This window comes from Somniosus microcephalus, chromosome 3, assembly GCF_052327205.1.
Source record: "Somniosus microcephalus isolate GS21.2 chromosome 3, FLI_Smic_1.0, whole genome shotgun sequence".
Classification (NCBI taxonomy): Eukaryota; Metazoa; Chordata; class Chondrichthyes; order Squaliformes; family Somniosidae; genus Somniosus; species Somniosus microcephalus.
The window spans coordinates 64,785,363-64,804,654 of record NC_140989.1 but is presented as its reverse complement, the minus strand read 5'-3'; the positions used below and the strand labels follow the sequence as shown (position 1 = coordinate 64,804,654).

The following is a 19,292-nucleotide window of genomic DNA, read 5'->3' as shown; positions in this document are numbered from 1 at the left end:
GGTTACGGAGAAAAGGCGGGGACGGGGTACTGAACTGGTAAGATCAGCTATGATCTCAGACGAAGATCAGCCATGATCTCATTGAATGGCGGAGCAGGCTCGAAGGGCCGAATGGCCTACTCCTGTTCCTATCTCTATGTTTCTATGTTTTTCCGTGGAACAATACAAGAGGCCAAGAACGGTGAGGTCCGAGTGGGAATGGAGCGGTGAATTAAAATGACAGGCGACCGGAAGCTCGGGGTCACCCTTACGGACTGAACGGAGGTGTTCCGCAAAGCGGTCACCCAATCTGCGTTTGGTCTCCCCAATGTAGAGGAGACCGCATCGTGAGCAGCGAATACAGTATACTAGATTGCGAGAAGTACAAGTAAATCGCTGTTTCACCTGGAAGGGGTGTTTGGGGCCCTGGACAGTGGGAAGGGGGGAGGTATAGGGGCAGGTGTTACATCTCCTCCGCTTGCACGGGAAGGTGCCAGGCGAAGAGGAAGGGCTGTTTGGGGTGATAGAGGAGTGGACTAGGGTGTCTATTCTTTTTCGTTTGTCACAGAAACAGAAGCGCTTCAAAAAAGGTTCTTGGAATCAACGCAGTACTTTGCGTGAATTCAACTTGCCCTGTAAATTAAAAATGCTTTCTCTCCCATCACTAAACGTAAATAATGTTTGTTTCATACAAATAGGTAAGTCAACAATCACAGACTTGCAGAAGTTCGTGTGTGTTTTTCAGATCATTAAACAGAATACCATCGCTGAATTAGTTATATTCAAACTTCCTTGTACAGTTTACGGTACTGCGTCGGCTATGCCAAGCAGTTATTCAAAGTGGAATTCAATACCTTTGAACAGTAATGAATCACATCAAATGTTAGTGTGTCAGGACGTGGACATCAGGTTTCAATAGTAAAGACGATTTCTGAAACCGACAGTGCAACAAAAATCAAACGAGGTTTTTAATCCCAAAATGAATTACGGAGAACGAAATTTCTATACGTCCTCCCTCAATGTACTAGATCGTATTACCACTGTTACAAAGTAGAATTTAGCTTTTCCAACACTAGTTCCGACGCAATTTGCAAAATGTATCCAGTCAGGGCTCTTATTTAGGCATGGATGGATACAAAGGTGAAAGATCGTTACTGCAGATTTGTAAAAAAAAATTTGATAAAGGTCGGTCTCATTCAAAATACAAACATAAATAAATAAGAAAAGTTAAAAGAAGACGACTAGGAGCTTAAAAAGCTACACTGGACGACATCAGCGCCTTCTCTCCCTCCCCGTCTGCCGTCCTCGGCCAAGGGGCTCAATGCTGCCCAATGAGCGGAGCGTCCTCTGGGGGCGGTGCCTCTGCCGCCGACCAATGGGGGTGCGGCGGGCGGTGGCGGTGCGTGCGCCGTGTTTGTTCAGGGCAAGGACCCCGGCCATGCGCCGCGCTTCGAGCAGTGAAAGAACGAGGGAGGGGGCTGGCACTGGAACTGCAACCATTTAATCTGACTTTTCTTACAAGTGTTAAGGAAGCATAGCTTTTTTTAAACAAAAGAAAAATGATGTAAAAATATTTATATCTACATCATACATACATATATATATATATATAGCTGAGACTTAAATCTTAAACAGTAAGAGACGTTCGCCCTTTTCAAATCGCTGTGTCATGTGATCCTGGGACCCACCAAGAACACATTTCAATTAATTTCAATAATAAATATATTTAAATTTATTTTAATCTATTTCGTCGTAGAGTTCGAGGATGATCAATGCAAAAAAAACCCGCCACGTAACCCAGACATCGCCTTTATAAAAAATTCCTTTTCCGCAATTGGGGGGGGGGGGGTGTGAAGGAAAGCCTAAGCACGGCTTTATTACTCAACGAAACATAAAAGAAAATAAAATCCAATTTATTTTAAAAAATGACCGTTCTCACACTTAATATAAAATACCATAAAAGAGAAGTTTCAAACATTCCCCTCCCCCTCAAGAAATATCTATAGACACATAAAACAAAAACATGTTCAAACAAATTAAAAGTGGTGTAATTTGGGGAAGAAAAAGAACAAAGGCAGTGCTTTAAAAAATACATATAATTTATTGTACAAAAATATGTTTTTTTTCCTTGCAGGAAAATGCCCTGAACAGCTCTTTAATTTTCACTGTGTTGAGTGGGATTTTTTTTGTTCTTGGTCATCTCGCCCCTGATTTGATGGCGAGGAAACCCCGTTGACAAGGCACGCTTCATGACGGTGAGTTCCTTCAGTGTATTATAATTTTGTGATAAAATTTTCAAGGAAAAAAACCCAACTCCTTCGGGGAGGGGGAAAAGAAAAAAAATAGGGTCTAAGGGAAAAGATTTTTTTTAAATCACCTCCCCGGCTTTAGAAGCAGCAGCAGAAAGAGGAGGAAAAAAAATCACCCATCAACGACAACAGCAACAACCACCACCACCACAAGAAAAAGCTATTAAGTTGCAAGAGGCACTTTAAAAAAAAACTCTTCCCCGTCTTCGTTCCCCCCTCATCTCCACCCTCTCCCCAAACTAAATGAGTCATTGATTGTACAGAGAGCGGCTCGAAAATATAGTTTTTCTTTCCGCCCCCGTGATCACGATTGAGTTTAAAAAAATAGACGCCAGAGAGGGAGAGAGAAATAATCGTCTGAGATCCCTCCCTCTTTTTTCCTGCTTTCTAAGCGGTTTTGTCTGGAGTCACGGGCGGCTGTTAGCAGCACCATTTGGTAAATTGACCTCACGGGGTTATTTTTCAAAGCGGCGATTCTGGATTCTCCCAGTAGATTTTTCCCCCCCACCTTCCCTTTCGTCGCCGCAAAGAAGGGGAGCGGGGACAAAAAAACTCCCGACTAAAGATGGATGAAGTCAGGCTCGTCAGTCACCACCGGCTTTTTCATTTTTCTTAAGCGCTCCATTCGTTTTAAAAGAAACCACAAATCTGCCGATTTCTAGCATTAACGAGCAGCTGCTCTCCCTGAGCAGCCTAAAATAAAATAAACCTAAACCCGATGCCGGAGAGAAAAAAAAACTAAGAAGCCGTTTGGTCCGCTCCTCCCGTTCATGGCGATGGGCGGGATTGGAGGTCGATCTTTGCTTTTATTTTCAGACTTTTATTTTCTCTCTTCCCTTCTGATGGTCTCTGACTCATTTCCATCTGATTCTTTTGTTTTTTTTGTAAACCTTTTTTTAAATAGGGGGGAATAGACGGTTGCTGCTTTCGCAAAACATGGTGAACATCAGTTATTTCCCCCTCCCTTCATCTTGTTTAATTCGAAGTCGATTTTTTTTCCTCTTGTTGGTTGGACTGCGTTTCTGGATAAAAAGTAAAAGCCCGGCTAATAATCGCCGCCTTTCGATGTCCCGCCATCGGTTCTGTTCGCTGTAGTTGTTCAGTCAGTTTTGCTGATTTGATTCCATCTAGTATCTCGTTGGAAATCTTCATTTTAAATAATTTTTTTTCTTTCCCTCCTTTATTCGACGCCTAGCTAAAGTTGACGGGGAAAAAACACGATTCGATTTCTTTAGTTTGTGGAAAATGTTTTCTTTTTTAAACCGCTGTATTTGTGGGCGGGATTTGAAGACTTATTTTTAGTTTCAACCCAGTTTTTTTTAATCAACTAAAAATGACTGTGACGAGCTGTTTTTACTTTTAAACCGTGTTTTTTTAACGGCGTTAATTGCCTAGATTTTTTTTGGCTTTTTGTCCCTTTTATTTGGTAGGCCGCAACTCTAGCGAATTATTTGGTGTCATCCTTCCTGCCCCGTTTTATTGCTAACGCTTTTTAAAAAAAAAAGGCGTTTTAACAATTTTTTTCTTTTCACTGACCATGTTGGCAATAAATAGTTCAGAATTTTCGAGAAAGAGACGATATATAATTTATATCTGCATTCGTGGAGATGATCATATTGGCGCTGTGCCAATAGTAGTTGCGCAGTTTAAATTCGCTGAAGCGACGCCATTTTAGCTGTTGAGATGCCGAACATTTCCTTATTAAAAAACATTTTACAGATTAGAATTTCGTTCTATTTGCAAAATGCATTATGCGGCCTGGTATCTGTTTGTTAATGTGTAGTACGATATAATGTATTTTTCTAACAACGAATCTTGATTATAGTATCGTGCACTGTATGATTCATTGATATAATAAAACATCATGCAAGTACTAATGCGTGCTTTTGTTGGAGGGTATTGTAACCATTCAATTTGCTTAATGTAAAAGCAGTACTGTCCCTGTAAAGTGCCGTATGAATTTTTGGAAATTCCTTGATTTTCGCTAGTTATTATTTTAATATTGCTCACCTAGTAACATACTGGGGATTTTAAGGGGTTCATGCCGTTTTTAAGGATTTCATTAAAATGTGTTGCAACTTAAACAAAAGTAGTTTAGAAAGTAATAATTAATTGGCCTACATTTGATTCACCAAACCCTTAGTATTCTCTAAAAGATCCACAAAATGATGTAAAAACATAGCTGCCAGTATTTCAAAATATATACTAAAATGAATTTCATTCACTAATATATATCTATATCAACATATATAGATAGATATAACTGTTTAAAACTTGCATGATGCTAAAACTTGCATGATGCACAATGAGGTTATGTAAAATCTGGGGGCTGAAACAATTGTTTTTATACCACATGTTGGTTCTTGTGCTGCAAGCAGATATCTATCACTCAAGTAAAATTGTGGCATGCTTAAAATTGGAGGGAATTGAATCCCATGTTAAAAGACTGCAAGTGGACAAATAGAACAGGAGAACATTATATCTTTTGCCGAATATGCCCCTTTTTCAGTATTAATGCTCAGTTCTGAGGGTGCAATTCTAGTGCTTTAAAACATTTTCAAAATCACTTGAGCATATAATTAACTTAGAGGTAGGACATTATTATTTTGCACCTAGCATTTTCAAAAATTATGCAAAGGAAATTTGAGACACATAAATGTGAATTACTGTCATTTATAAATGAGAGATAGGCTAACATGTAACGAAGTGGGGATGCAAAGTTGATTCTACAAGAGATAAATTTGATCATGACATTCTTTTTTTAAGTGGTATAAATTAGCACCCTCAAATCCATGAACATGATGTCGCATCCCAAATGCTCATCTTTCCAGCAACTCCATGTTTGAACTTCTTCAATCAGGTTTCCACCCCTGCAGCAGCAGTGAAACGGCCCTTATCAAAGGCACAAATGACATACTATGTGACTGACTGTGGCACACACCTCGGCAGCCTTCTGGATTTGTCTCCAGTCTTTGACATGATTGACCACACTATCCTCTTCCCATGCCTCTCTCCCGTTGTCCAGCTGGGTGGAATTGCCGTCACCTGGTTTCATTTTTATTTGTCCAGTCGTAGCCAAAGAATCTCCAGCAAAGGCTTCTCTTTCCGCTCCCGTATGGTTATCTCTGGAATCCCAGAAGGATCTATTCTTGGCCCCCCTCCTATTTCTCATCTACATGCTGCACCTTGGCAGATTCCACGTGTACGTTGATGTTACCCAGCTCTACCTCACCACCATCTCTCTCGACCCCTCCATTGCCTACGTTTCGTCATGCTGCTTATCTGACATTCAGTATTGGACGAGCAGAAGGGAAGTCCGACTCCATTGTCTTTGGTCCCTGCCACAAACTCTGTTCCCTAGTCATCAACTCCACCCCCCTCCCTGGCCACGATCTGAGGCTGAACCAGACTGTTCGCAACCATGGCATCCTATTTGACCCTGAGCTGATCTTCCGACCCTATATTCTCTCCATCAACAAGACCACCTACTTCCACCTCCTGTAACATCACCCGGCTCTGCCCCTGCCTCAGCCCATCGGCTGCCGAAACCCTTGTCCATGCCTCTTACCTCCAGACTCGACTATACCAATGTTTGCTTGGCCGACCTCCCATATCCATAAATATCAGTTCATCCTAACTGCGCCAAGTGTCATTTACCCAGCACCCCTGTGCTTGCTGACCAACATTGGCACCCGGCCCGGCAAAGCATTGAACCCGCCGAGACCTCTGCGCTTCTCCAATTCTAGGCTCCTGCTCATAACTGATTTCCATCGCCCCACCATTGACTGCCGTGCTTACAGCTGCCTAGGTCCTAAGTTCTGGAATTCTCTCCCTAAACCTTACGCCTGTCTACCTCTCTTTTTAAGCCACACTTCTCACCTCCCCTAGTAGCTCCTTATGTGGCTCAGTGTCGAATTTATGTTTGATAATGTTTCTGTAAAGTGGCTTGGGATGTTTTACTACATTAAAGATATATATAAATGCAAGTTGTTGAGATATATATATATATATAAATTATAGACCTGGATCCATCACTTGCATTATTTACATAAAAGTTAAATATGTGGAAGTATCCATTTAAGTCTTAATGATATACAGGTAGAAAGTTAACTGAAACATATTAATATCATGTTACTCCAACAGTGTATGCAGTGGACTCTGAATCTGCATGACAGAGGGAAGTTTTGAACGGGGGTAAACTCGTCATGTTATAAAATAGAACATACAAACTCATACAGAACTACAAGTTAAAGTAAAAGCAGTCTAATATGGTGTTGACCAGAGTGCTACTGATCCTTCTTTATTAGTACCACTGTGTTTTTACACTATGCTGCGACCCAGAAGATCCTGTTTATATCTGATAACTGAGGTAACATAAATCATCATGATTGATAAAGTTGCAAGTGGGATATAGATGACATCCACAGCTCCTTGTAGTTGTTTTATTGCAATTGTTCAGTTACAGTTAAAAGAGGAAAACATTACCACCGATTTTTTTTCATGGTGTACAGGAGTGCCTTTCATCATCATAATGTATGATCTAACCAGAACACAGGATAACAAACATGAGCTCCGGTCATGTATTCTGTTTATATCATACACAAAATAATATTGCACATTTATAGTGTTCAATAGTAAGTTGAATGATAACACTGTTTTGTAAGTGTTATATTGTATAAGAGTGCACAGTATTATTCTACTGTTAAAGTGGAGTGCTAAGCCACAAACCTAAATATTAGGTGTGGTCAGAATTTAATTGTTCTTCAGACCAGAGGTCAGTTGGCTTTTTTTTTAACGAGATTGGTAAAATCAGTCAAGGTTTACAGATACAGCTCCTGTGTCAAGTAAAGTGTATTAAATTGCTGGGGATCATTGTATATTGCAAATGAGTGCTTTTGTTTCTTTATATTTTTTTTGCAAGGGTGACACTTGATAGATGATGGAGAGGAAATGTGCGTTATTTAAAAAAAATATATATTTTAGTGACTCTCCTGTGGTACTGGTCATTGTGAGTCAGAATGCACAGGAACAATGCCATAGGCTAGAAAGCATAAATGCTGTGGATGCTTGCAGTCCGTGTGGTGAAGGTACTCCCACAGTGCTGTTAGGGAGGGAGTTCCAGGATTTTGACCCAACGACGATGAAGGATCGGCGATATACTTCTAAGTCAGGATGGTGTGTGACTTGGAGGGGAACTTGGAGGTGGTGGTGTTCCCATGCGCCTGCTGCCCTTGTCCTTCTAGGTGGAAGAGGTCGTGGGTTTGGGAGGTGCTGCCGAAGAAGCCTTGGCGAGTTGCTGCAGTGCATCTTGTAGGTGGTACACACTGCAGCCACGGTACGCCGGTGGTGGAGGGAGTGAATGTTTAGGCCCCACCCCCTAAGTTACAGAGCCTTGTACACAAGATTCCTGCAAGTGCGCTTGCTCAGAAGCTCTCTTCAAATTTTTCTCTTCAAATTACGGCCAGATTTTCAGGCGCAGCAGGAAATAGTTACTTTTCTGGTGTTTTATGAAATTTAATTTAGCGTTTATCCTCAATGTATTTTCTGTTTCTTTGATTGCATTTTTATGGCATAAGTGTAAATCACATTAAAAATTGAAAAGCTTCCCCAATTGCAGGGGAATGTGCTGTGCCTGAGGTTGTGAAAGGCATTATGTAAATGCAAGTTATTTTTTTCTTTTTGTGTTAACTTCTCTGATCTGTTGCAGCTCTTGATAAAATACAATAAGGCCTAGCAGGACCAGGGTTGGGAATCAATTGTGTTTGTTTAGCAATTTTATCTCTTCCTTTATTTTTAAAGCCCAGAATACACATGAAGATGGTAGGGAAGTTGTTTCAGATTCCAGGTAGGTGGGAGACGTGCAGTAGTGGTGGGGGCAGGTGGGTGGGAGGGGTAGGGAGAAACTGGTTCAGTAGTGTTAGGGTCTGGGAGCAGCAGGCTTAGGATGTGGAGAAGAAGGGTGGGAGGTCATTGTGAATAGTCGGAAAGCACTTGCGGGGTCTGAGACTAATGGGAGTGGTGTGTTAGGGTGTGGCAACAGTAGGAGTGTTCTGGGTCTGGCAATGCAGGGAGGGTGGTATTGAGGTGTAGGAGGAGTGGAGTTGGGCATTTTGGAGTAGCAAGTAGTATCGGGATCAGGAAGTACTGGAGTGTCTAGGAACATTGGTTCTGGGAAAAATAGGGCATGCCAAGTTTTGGGAAGGGAATATGGGAGTATCATAAGATTGTGGGTCTGTTAATATTGGTGGTGAGGGCGTAGGTGAGTTCTAATATGTGGGAATATTGGGATAGTTCCAGAACATGTGAGCAGTGGGGGTGGGGATAGTTTCTTGTGTCTTTGAGATCTTTGATTATTGGGGAAGTCATATGATCTGGGAATCTTTGGAGGGTGGTCCTGGGGTGCAAAAGAACTGGGAAGAGAATTTTAATGTTGGGGAGTGTGTCGTAGTATGCAGTAGCATTGGAGGGGGTTAGGGTTCGGGAGGGTGCTGTGCTAGAGTCTGGCAGTGTTGCAGGGGCTAAAGTCTAGCAGGATTGAGGGGTAGGTGATTGAGAAGAATGTGGAAGGAGCTTCCTCTGGTCTCATCAGCCATTTCCTGTCTGCCCCTTTTGGGCCGTCAGGACTTGTAGAATGGCGTGCTAGGTGTCTTGTTGGTTCTTTCAGTGAAAAAGTGTAAAATGTGCTATTAAAATATTTGCTGACTATACATGCATTTATTTTAGCACTTAATGTACAGATTGCTGAATTGGTTCTGATGTCAACTGACTTTTTTTCCATTTGCTTTCAGTTGCGATGCCATCTCCAGGTGATCATTAATGTTTCATGGAGGTGTGGTTATCAGTGTGTGATTAAATTTGTAACCAATAACATCAGGAAAGATGCTTTAATTTAAAAAAATGTACTGGGCAAAATGGGGATAAAACATTGAACAAAGACTGGACAAACAGGATTTATGTCTTTAGTCACTAACAAAGAATATACAAAAATCTTAGCTATGTTTTACTGTTGTCTTGATTTTTTTCATTTTGTTTGCCAATCTTCACCTTTTCCCCTCTTGAAGGGGTTGATTTCTTGCAGCAATATGCTTGCAGAAGCATTGGTCACATTCTAGTACTTAATGTAAGTGACCATTACTCATATTAAAGCTTTGACAGTTGCTAGGCTATTGACCTCAGGGAGGCATCACATCCGAGCTCTATCTGATGTGCAGTTTCAAGAAGGGTTGTAGACAGCAATCTGGATTGGGAAGACTGGTTAATTTTCCCTTCACTAAGCTAGAGGCTGCTGATACCAGCTGCACAACCACCTTGCAGAGATGAGAACAAACCTGGGGCCTTCTGCTTATCACTAGATAAACTCACTGAGTCTTTGGGAGAGCCATTTTATAATGAATTAGGGATTTTCAGATCTTAGAAAGTTACACTTTGATCCAGACAAGGACAGAAGAGCTGAATGCCAGAGGAAAGGCGAGAGTAGTTGCCTTCGACATCAAGGGAGGATTCAACAAAGTATAGCACCAAGGAACCCTAGCAAAACTGAAGTCAATGGGTGGGGGTGGGGGGGGGGGGTCAACGGGAAACCCTTCCAGTGGCTGGAATCATTCCTGACACACACAAAGATGGTTGTAGTTGTTGGTGGCCAGTCATCAGAACATCACTGCAGGAGTTCCTCAGAAGGCGTCCTTGGCCCAACCACATTCAGTTGCTTTGTCAATGGCCTTCATAAAGTAAGGAGTGGGGCTGTTCACTGATTATTCCACAGTGTTCCGCTCAAATCGCAACTCCTCCGATAATGAAACAGTCCATACCAACCTACAGCAGGTCCTGGATAACATTCAGACTTGGCTGGTCAAGTGGTAGGTTACATTTGCGCTACAAGTTCAGAATCCTGGAATTTCCTACCTAACACTATTATGGGAGCACCATCACCACAAGGATTACAGCAGTTCAAGGAGAAGTTCCACCACCAGCTTTTCGTGACAGCTAGGGCTGGGTAATAAATTCAACCATGCCAGCAGTGGCCATATCGCGAGAATAAAATAAAAAAATATATTTTTTCTTGGTAAACAGGTTCTAACCAACATTTTGGATGCATTAACATTATGGTGCATCCTTTATAAGTAAGTGGCTGAGAAATTCAGCTCTAGTGCTTGGTTTTTCAGTGCTATGGGTGCCGGCACCCGCGTGGTGCACGCAGACTTCTGGTGCAGACCGTGCCGGACGTCTTGCTGGTGAGGTCGCTAGCGTGGACGCTGGGAGCATGCGCCGGAAGTATGCAGAGTGCGCAGATCGTGACATCAGTCAGCGTGTAATACTGATTTGACACCAGTGCTGTCATTTTTGACCTCAATGCTGCAGCAAATACCCTCTCTTAAGCACGCACAGCTGAACAAGTGTTCAGCAGCAGGAAGGACACCCCCCCCCCCCCCCCAGCCCTATTTAAAGGGATTATCACTTTCTTTCAGGTTATATTGATTGATTTCTACTGGCTCTTGGTGAGTTTGTAGAGGTGTTTTCTTGGTTTGGTGTCTTATTTGAAGTTGCTGAAGTGTCCAGGGAGTGGTGTGGCAGGTCACTTCAAGGCTTCTGCTCAGACCAGGTGCTCCCAGATATGGGTGCTGTAGTTTGTATTCCCTTTGGCCTGCAGCATGATGGGGAGAATGAGCAGAGTTGACACAGAGGAGGACATGCTACTTGAAGAGGGAGGAGGGGGAGAAGGGCTCTCAGCAGGAGCGAGGATGTCTTGCTGCAGTTGTACAGGGCCTTGGCGAGACCACACCTTGAGTATTCTGTGCAGTTTTGATCGCCATATCTGAGGAGCGATGTTCTTGCCATGGAGGGAGTGCAGTGAAGATTCACCAGACTGATACCTGGGATGGCAGGAATGACGTATGAGGAGACATTGGGTCGATTAGGCTTATGTTCGCTAGAGTTTAGAAGAATGAGAGGGGATCTCATTGAAACTTTTAGAATTCTAACAGGACTAGACAGACTAGATGCAGGAAGGTTGTTCCCGATGGTGGGGGAGTCCAGAACCAGGGGTCTAAGGATAAGGGGTAAGCCATTTAGGACTGAGATGAGGAGGAATTTCTTCACCGAGAGAGTGGTGAACATGTGGAATTCTCTACCACAGAAGGCAGTTGAAGCCAATTCATTAAATATATTCAAGAAGGAGTTAGATATATTTCTTAAGGCTAAAGGGATATGGGGAGAAAGCAGGGACACAGAAACATGGAAGATAGGAGCAGGAGTAGGCCATTCAGCCCCTCGAGCCTGCTCCGCCATTCAATGCGATCATGGCTGATCATCCAAATTCAGTATCCGGTCCCTGCTTTCTCCCCATTCCCCTTGATCCCTTTAGCCTTGAGAAATATATCCAACTCCTTGAATATATTTAATGAATTGGCCTCTGCTGCCTTCTGTGGTAGAGAATTCCACAGGTTCATCACTCTCTGGGTGAAGAAATTCCTCCTCATTTCTGTCCTAAATGGCCTACCCCTTATCCTTAGACTGTGACCCCTGGTTCTGGACTCCCTGACCATCGGGAACATCCTTCCAGCATCTAGTCTGTCTCCTCCTGTTATAATTTTATAAGTTTTGATGAGATCCCCTCTCATTCGTCTAAACTCCAGCGAGTACAAGCCCAATCGACCCAATCTCTCCTCATACGTCATTCCTGCCATCCCAGGAATCAGCCTGGTGAATCTTCGCTGAACTCCTTCCATGGCAAGAACATCCTTCCTCAGATAAGGCGACCAAAACTGCACACAATACTCAAGATGTGGTCTCACCAAGGCCTTGTACAACTGCAGCAAGACATCCTTGTTCCTGTACTCAAACCTCGCTACAAAGGCCAACATACCATTTGCCTTCTTAACCGCCTGCTGCACCTGCATGCTTACCTTCAGCGACTGGTGCACAAGGACACCCAGGTCTCGTTGCACTTCCCCTTCTCCCAATCTATTGCCATTCAGATAATAATCTGCCTTCCTGTTTTTGCCACCAAAGTGGATAACCTCACATTTATCCACGTTATATTGCATCTGCCATGCTTCTGCCCAATCACCCAACCTGTCCAAATCATCCTGGAGTTTCTCGGCATCCTCACAGCACACACGCCCACCCAGCTTTGTGTCGTCTGCAAATTTGGAGATATTACATCTAGTTCCCTTGTCTAGATCATTAATATATATTGTGAATAGCTGGGGTCCAAGGACCGATCACTGCAGTACCCCACTAGTCACTGCCTGCCACTCGGAAAAAGACCCGTTTATTCCAACTCTTTGCTTTCTGTCTGCCAACCAGTTCTCTATCCAAGTCAGTACCTTGCCCACAATCCCATGTGCCTTAACTTTACACGCTAATCTCTTATGCGGGACCTTATCGAAAGCCTTCTGAAAGTCCAAATACACCACATCCACTGGTTCTCCCTTATCTATTTTACCAGTTACATCCTGAAAAAATTCCAGTAGATTAGTCATGCACGATTTACCCTTTGTAAATCCATGTTGACTTTGTCCGATCCTGTCACTGTTTTCCAAGTGCTCTGCTATTACATCTTTTATAATGGACTCTAGCATTTTCCCCACTACCGATGTCAGGCTTACCGGTCTGTAATTCCCCGTTTTCTCTCTGCCACCTTTTTTGAATAGTGGGGTAACATTAGCTACCCTCCAATCCATGGGTACTGTTCCAGATTCCATCGAATGTTGGAAGATGATCAGCAATGCAGCTACTATTTCTAGGGCCACTTCCTTAAGTACCCTAGGATGTAGATAATCAGGCCCAGGGGATTGATCGGCCTTCAATCCCATCAATTTCCTTAACACCATTTCCCTACAAATACTGATTTCTTTCAGTTCCTCCCTTTCATCAGACCCTATGTTCCCCGACATCTCTGGGAGGTTATTTGTGTCATCCTTTGTGAAGACAGAACCAAAATATACATTTAATTGGTCTGCCATTTCTTTGTTCCCCATTATAAATTCCCCTGATTCTGACTGCAAGGGACCTACGCTTGACTTCACCAATCTTTTTCTCTTCACATATCTATAAAAGCTTTTACAGTCAGTTTTTATGTTCCGTGTAAGCTTACTCTCATATTCTATTTTCCCCTTAATTAATCCCTTTGTCCTCCTTTGTTGAATCTTAAACTGTTCCCAATCCTCAGGTTTACTGCTTTTTCTGGCCAATTTATGTGTCCTCGGATCTTATGCTATCCTAATTTCCCTTGTTAGCCACGGTTGAGTCACCTTTTTTGTTTTATTTTTATGCCAAACTGGGATGAACAAATTCTGTAGTTCATCCATGCGGTCTTTGAATGTTTGCCATTGCCTATCCACCGTCAACATTTTGAGTGACATTCCCCAATCAATCCTACCCAACGCGCGCCTCACCATCATAGTTTCCTTTATTTAAATTCAGGACCCTAGTCTCTGAGTCAACAACTTCATTCTCCATCTTAATGAAGAATTCTATCATATTATGATCGCTCCCACCCAAGGGGCCTCCATACAACAAGATTGTTAATGAATCCTTTCTCGTTACATAATACCCAGTCTAAGATGGCCTGATCTCTGGCTGGTTCCTTGACATATTGGTCCAGGAAACCATCCTGTAAACACTCCAGGAATTCCTCCTCCACAATATTGTTACTAATTTGGTTAGCCCAATTTTTATGTAGATTAAAGTCACCCATGATGACTGCTGTGCCTTATTGCACGCTTCTCTAATTTCCCTTTTAATGCCATCCCCAACCTCCGCATTACTGTTTGTAGGTCTATATACCACTCCCGCTAACGTTTTCTGCCCCTTGGTATTTCTCAGTTCTACCCATACAGATTCCACATCATCAGAGCTAATATCCTTCCTTACAATTGTGTTAATCCCTTTAACCAGCAATGCTACCCCACCTCCCTTTCCTTTTTGCCTATCTTTCCTGAATATTGAATACCCCTGGATGTTGAGTTCCCAGTGTTGGCCACCCTGGAGTCATGTTTCCGTAATCCCAATAAAATCATAATTGTTTACCTCTATTTGCGCAGCTAGTTCATCCACCTTATTACGAATGCTCCTCGCACTAAGACACAAAGCCTTCAGGCTTGTTTTTTTAACGCTCTTAGATCTATTAGAATTATTATTTACTGTGGCCATGTTTGATTTATGTAAGAAGTCACACAACACCAGGTTATAGTCCAACAGTTTTATTTGAGATCACAAGCTTTTGGAGCGCTGCTCCTTCGTCAGGTGAAGTGCACCTGACGAAGGAGCAGCGCTCCGAAAGCTTGTGATTTCAAATAAAACTGTTGGACTATAACCTGGTGTTGTGTGACTTCTTACATTTGTCCACCCCAGTCCAACTCCGGCATCTCCACACCATGTTTGATTTAAACAGTTGATTTCTCTGACTGCCACTTTTGTTTTTCTCCTTCCTATCTTTTTCTTTTATCCTTGTTTCCCTTTCCTCTGTCCCTCTGCTCAGGTTCCCAACCCCCTGCCATTTTAGCTTAAACCCTCCCCCAGAGCACTAGCAAACACTCCCCCTAGGACATTGGTCCCGGCCCTGCCCAGGTGCAAACCGTCCGGTTTGAACTGGTCCCACCTCCCCCAGAACCGGTTCCAATGTCCCAGGAATTTGAATCCTTCCCCCTCACACCATTCCTCTAGCCATGTATTCATCTGAAATATCCTTCTATTTCTACTCTGACTAGCACGTGGCACTGGTAGCAATCCTGAGATTACTACCTTTGAGGTCCTATTTTTTAATTTACCTCCTAACGCCCTATATTCAGCTTTTAGGACCTCATCCTGTTTTTTACCTGTATCGTTGGTACCTATATGCACCACGACAACTGGTTGTTCACCCTCCCCTTCCAAAATGTTCTGCAGCCGCTCTGAGACATCCTTGACCCTTGCACCAGGGAGGCAACACACCATCCTGGAGTCTCGTTTGCGGCCGCAGAAACGCCTATCTATTCCCCTTACAATATAATCCCCTATTACTATAGCTCTACCCCTCTTTTTCCTCCCGTCCTGTGCAGCAGAACCACCCCTGGTGCCAGGAAGTTGGCTGTTGCTGCCTTCCTCTGATAAGCCATCCCCCACAACAGTACTCAAAGTGGTGTATTTGTTTGAGAGGGGGATGTCCACAGGGGACCCCTGCACTACCTGCCTGTGCCTAGTACTCTGTCTGTTGGTCACCCATTCCCTTTCTGCCTGTCCAACCTTTGCCTGCGGTGTGACCAACTGATCAGACGGTACTGACTTTGGATGATCAGCCATGATCTCATTAAATGGCGGAGCAGGCTCGAGGGGCCGAATGGCCTACTCCTGCTCCTATCTTCTATGTTTACTGAAATCTGCTACCTGTTGCAGGTAGACCTGCAGCCTCAGCAGGGCGAGGACGGTATTGCCAGTGGCTGTGAAGGTGAGCGTGACCATGAATTTTTATGCGTCAGGCTCCTTCCAGGCAGGAGCAGGGGGCGTTTGCAACATCTTGCAGTTCACCGTTGCATAAGGGAGGTCACTGGGGCTCTGTATGCAAAGAGAGGTAAATACATTTCATTCTCTCTTGCCAGAGAGAAGCAGGTGGAGTGAGCATGTAGCTTCGCCAGGTTAGCAGGTTTCCCCATAGTGCTATTGACTGCACACACGTTGCTTTGCGGCGCCGCAGGTGAACTTGGAGATGTACCTCAACCGGAAAGGATTCCACTCCCTGAATGTCCAACTGGTGTGCAACCATATTCAGTGCATCATGCAAGCCTATACTTGGCATCCTGGCAGCAGCTGTGAGGCCTTCATTCTGCGGCACCAGAGGGTGGCTACTGCGCGACGAGGACTATCCGCTGACCACCTGGCTCATGACTCCCAACTACATGTGGGCAGCATACATATAACGAAAGCCATGATGCCACACGGAATTTCGAGTACATAGGATTACATTGGATGTACAGCACAGAAACAGGCCCTTCGGCCCAACCAGTCCATGCCAGTGTTTATGCTCCACTCAAGCCAAGTAGAGCATCGGTGTCCTTAAACAATGCTTCTGCTGCCTGGACTGCTCTGGAGGAGTCCTCCATTATTCACCAGAGCACGTCTCAAGAATTGACATGCTGCACAACTTCGCCATCATAAGGGCACAGTCTTTGCCACCAGGTATACGACGAAGAGCTTAGGAGGAGGAGGAGGAGGAGAAGTTGGCAACCAAGACAGTCCCTTTTTGGCTGATCAACTGCTGTACCAGTGAACACATTCCCCATTCACCCACAGTCCCACACCTTAACCTTCCCTCTGTTATGGACCATCACAGTGTCTTGGCCACAATGCTACAATAAAAAACACCACAAAACAAGCATTCCAAACCAAATTTATATATCAATCCATTCAATATTGCATAACAAAGTCAACTAATCACTTCTGTGCCTTCCCTTAGTGCAAGTCTTCCGTGTGCCTTTGCCTGTCCTAGTGCTCCTACGCAATGCTACCCCAGTGACTGCAGCATAGCTGATGGAAGGCTGCTGACTTTCAGTGGGGGGAGACTGCAGATGGCCTTGCAGGATGACCTCGAGCAGCTCTGGGCCTAGAAGGCCCAGCTTTAGACTGCACCACCTCAGCATGGGTGGCAGCAGTCTGGGCTGACAGGCAACAGCAAGTGCACTGGTGGAGTGGCAGTGGTGGGAGGACGAATGCTGTCATCCTGAGGGAGGACAGCAGGTTTGTGCTCCACGGAGCCACTGCCACTTACCTGGAGCGGTGCCTCAGTAATCCTACTACAGGAAACTTTCTGGTATCCGGCACCGACGGGACCGAGCTGGTGCCATTAGATCAAAACTGCCGTAGAAACCAGCGCTAATGTTAAAACATACGGAGCTCAGAGCTCCGCGTGAAGCAACAAACCCTGTTAGCTTCAAAACAGTCGGTGCAGCTTGCAAGCGTCTAGCTGAAGCTGTTGCTTAGCTACAGAGACGCTTGCAGAGCCAGGACTGGAGAAAAGAAGCAACGAAAAGAAAAAAAATGATCTGAACCGACTCCTGAATTTTGCCGGTAGATAGAGCTTTCCGGACATTTAACCTCCGGATAAACGAAAGTTTCCTGTAATCTGCTGGAGGACAGATTGCCGGACTGCTGTGACACCCTGCAATGCCCTTTCAGCACTGGTAACCGTAGCTATGATAGCAGCAGTCTGCTCCAAGCTCTGCGCAAAGCTCTGTACAAGGTTGGTGCCGGACTCCTCCATGCTCCTTCACATTGCACTCAGGCATTCTGGCAGGCCTGCCAATGCACCAAGCATTTAGTTGTGCATAGGCATCTGCCTTCTTCTGTAGACCGCCCATCGAAGTCCTCATCTGAGTCCTGTGCAGCAGAACTTGTGTGCAATCTTGCCCTCTGGGAAGCTGGCACCTGCGCTACTCTTTCCCCCTGCCCTAGCTGCAGGCCACTCGTGCCCGGTGTCTCACTATTTGCAGATCCCACATCTAACCTATCCTCTAAAGTACATGGAGTGTCAGTATCTGAGCTGGTGGCTGCGAGTGACGGTGCGTCGTCTGCATCACTTCCTCCTTCCTATGCCATGTGGTAAACCACTTTTATCGTTCACTATCGTTACACTATAGTTATCACTGTTATATCGTTACTCTATGGTTAGCACTGTTCACACTGTTGTATCACTATACGAGGTCGCCTCTTGTCACGCTGTTATACCTGGGCTGACCACTGCTGACTCCGCCCATGACTCCACCTACCTGCCCAGGTATAAAGGTAGTCGACTGGCTGACATTCCTCCTTGTTGTATCCGATCACCCACGAGGGTGGGCTCTGTTATTTAGCCAATAAAAACCTATAGTTACTTTCTTAACTCGTCGCTTTTCATTGGATGAATTGATAGGTATATCAATTTTATTGGCTAAATTTTAAAATGTCTACCGAGCCAGACCAGCCAGACGCCCAGCTACAACAGCCACAGCAGCCGTCAGACGCCGAGCTACAACAGCCACAGCAGCCGGCTTGGCTGCGAGCCCTCCGACCACCGTACCTGGATTTAAACCCACAGGCAGCAAACTCAGCCCTCGACTTCGAACACTGGCTGAGCTGTTTCGAGTCCTACCTGGGAGAATCCGGCGTGCCTCAGAAATCCAAGCTAAGAGTTCTGACCGCCCAAGTGAGCCCTAAAGTATTCGCACTCATCCGGGACCTTAAAACATACGAGGACGCCATCAACCGGCTGAAACGACAGTACCAGAGCCCGGTAAATTCCATGTATGCCAGACATCTCCTAAGATCCCGCCCGCAACAGCCAGGAGAGCCTGTGGATGAATTTTTACGGGTGCTACAAGCACTCGGCAGAGACTGTAACTTTAAAGCGGTAACGGTGGCAGAAAATACTGAAGACAACGTCCGCGATGCCTTCGTGAAAGGCCTGCGGTCCGACTACTCACGGCAAAGACTACTTGAAGCAAAGGGCCTCGACCTGGACAAAGCTGCAGCCCTCGCTCGCTCCCTAGAAGTGGCCCATCGGGACCTCGAGGCATATTCAAGGTACTGTAACTCGCGACCCTGGGACTTGGGACCGACCCCGACCGCAATACCCCCCGCAGCACCCCCCCTGGGACCTACCTCAGCGTCGGCGTCCCGGACCCGATCGGGACCGCCACCCCCGGTACCGGCTGCGACATCGGACCCCCGCGATCGGGCCGCCGGCTGCTTCTTCTGCGGCCAGGCAAAACACCCGAGGGCGCGCTGCCCAGCCAGAAACGCGACCTGCTCGAGATGCATGAAGAAAGGCCACTTTGCAAAGGCCTGCAGAGGGGGATCAACGGAGGCCAGCAGTGCCTCATGCGAGCTGTGGGGGCGGCCATCTTCCATCAAGGCCACAGAGGCCAGCATCCCCACATGTGAGTCATGGGGGCGGCCATCTTTGATCCAGGCAACCGACACCAGCAGTGCCTCATGTGAGTTGTGGGGGCAGCCATCTTCTCCGCCATTTTGTCCTACCTCGTGGGCGCCGCC

At 45.1% G+C, this 19,292-nt stretch overlaps 1 protein-coding gene and 1 long non-coding RNA gene across 2 annotated transcripts in view; one reads left to right on the top strand and one right to left on the bottom strand.

The window, feature by feature from the left end:
* Positions 1-723: 723 nt before the first annotated feature.
* bicral (BICRA like chromatin remodeling complex associated protein) overlaps positions 724-19,292 on the top strand; it is a 136,984-nt gene continuing 118,415 nt past the window's right edge. The window contains exon 1 of the mRNA XM_085980788.1: positions 724-2,234. The gene's annotated coding sequence lies outside the window, so the exon portion shown is untranslated. The remainder of the gene's footprint in view (positions 2,235-19,292) is intronic.
* Positions 2,061-5,941, bottom strand: LOC147121102 (uncharacterized). Its single transcript, XR_015076584.1, has 2 exons — positions 5,230-5,941; positions 2,061-3,483 (listed from the first exon to the last, which is right to left on the bottom strand). It is a non-coding gene; the product is annotated as an uncharacterized LOC147121102 (long non-coding RNA).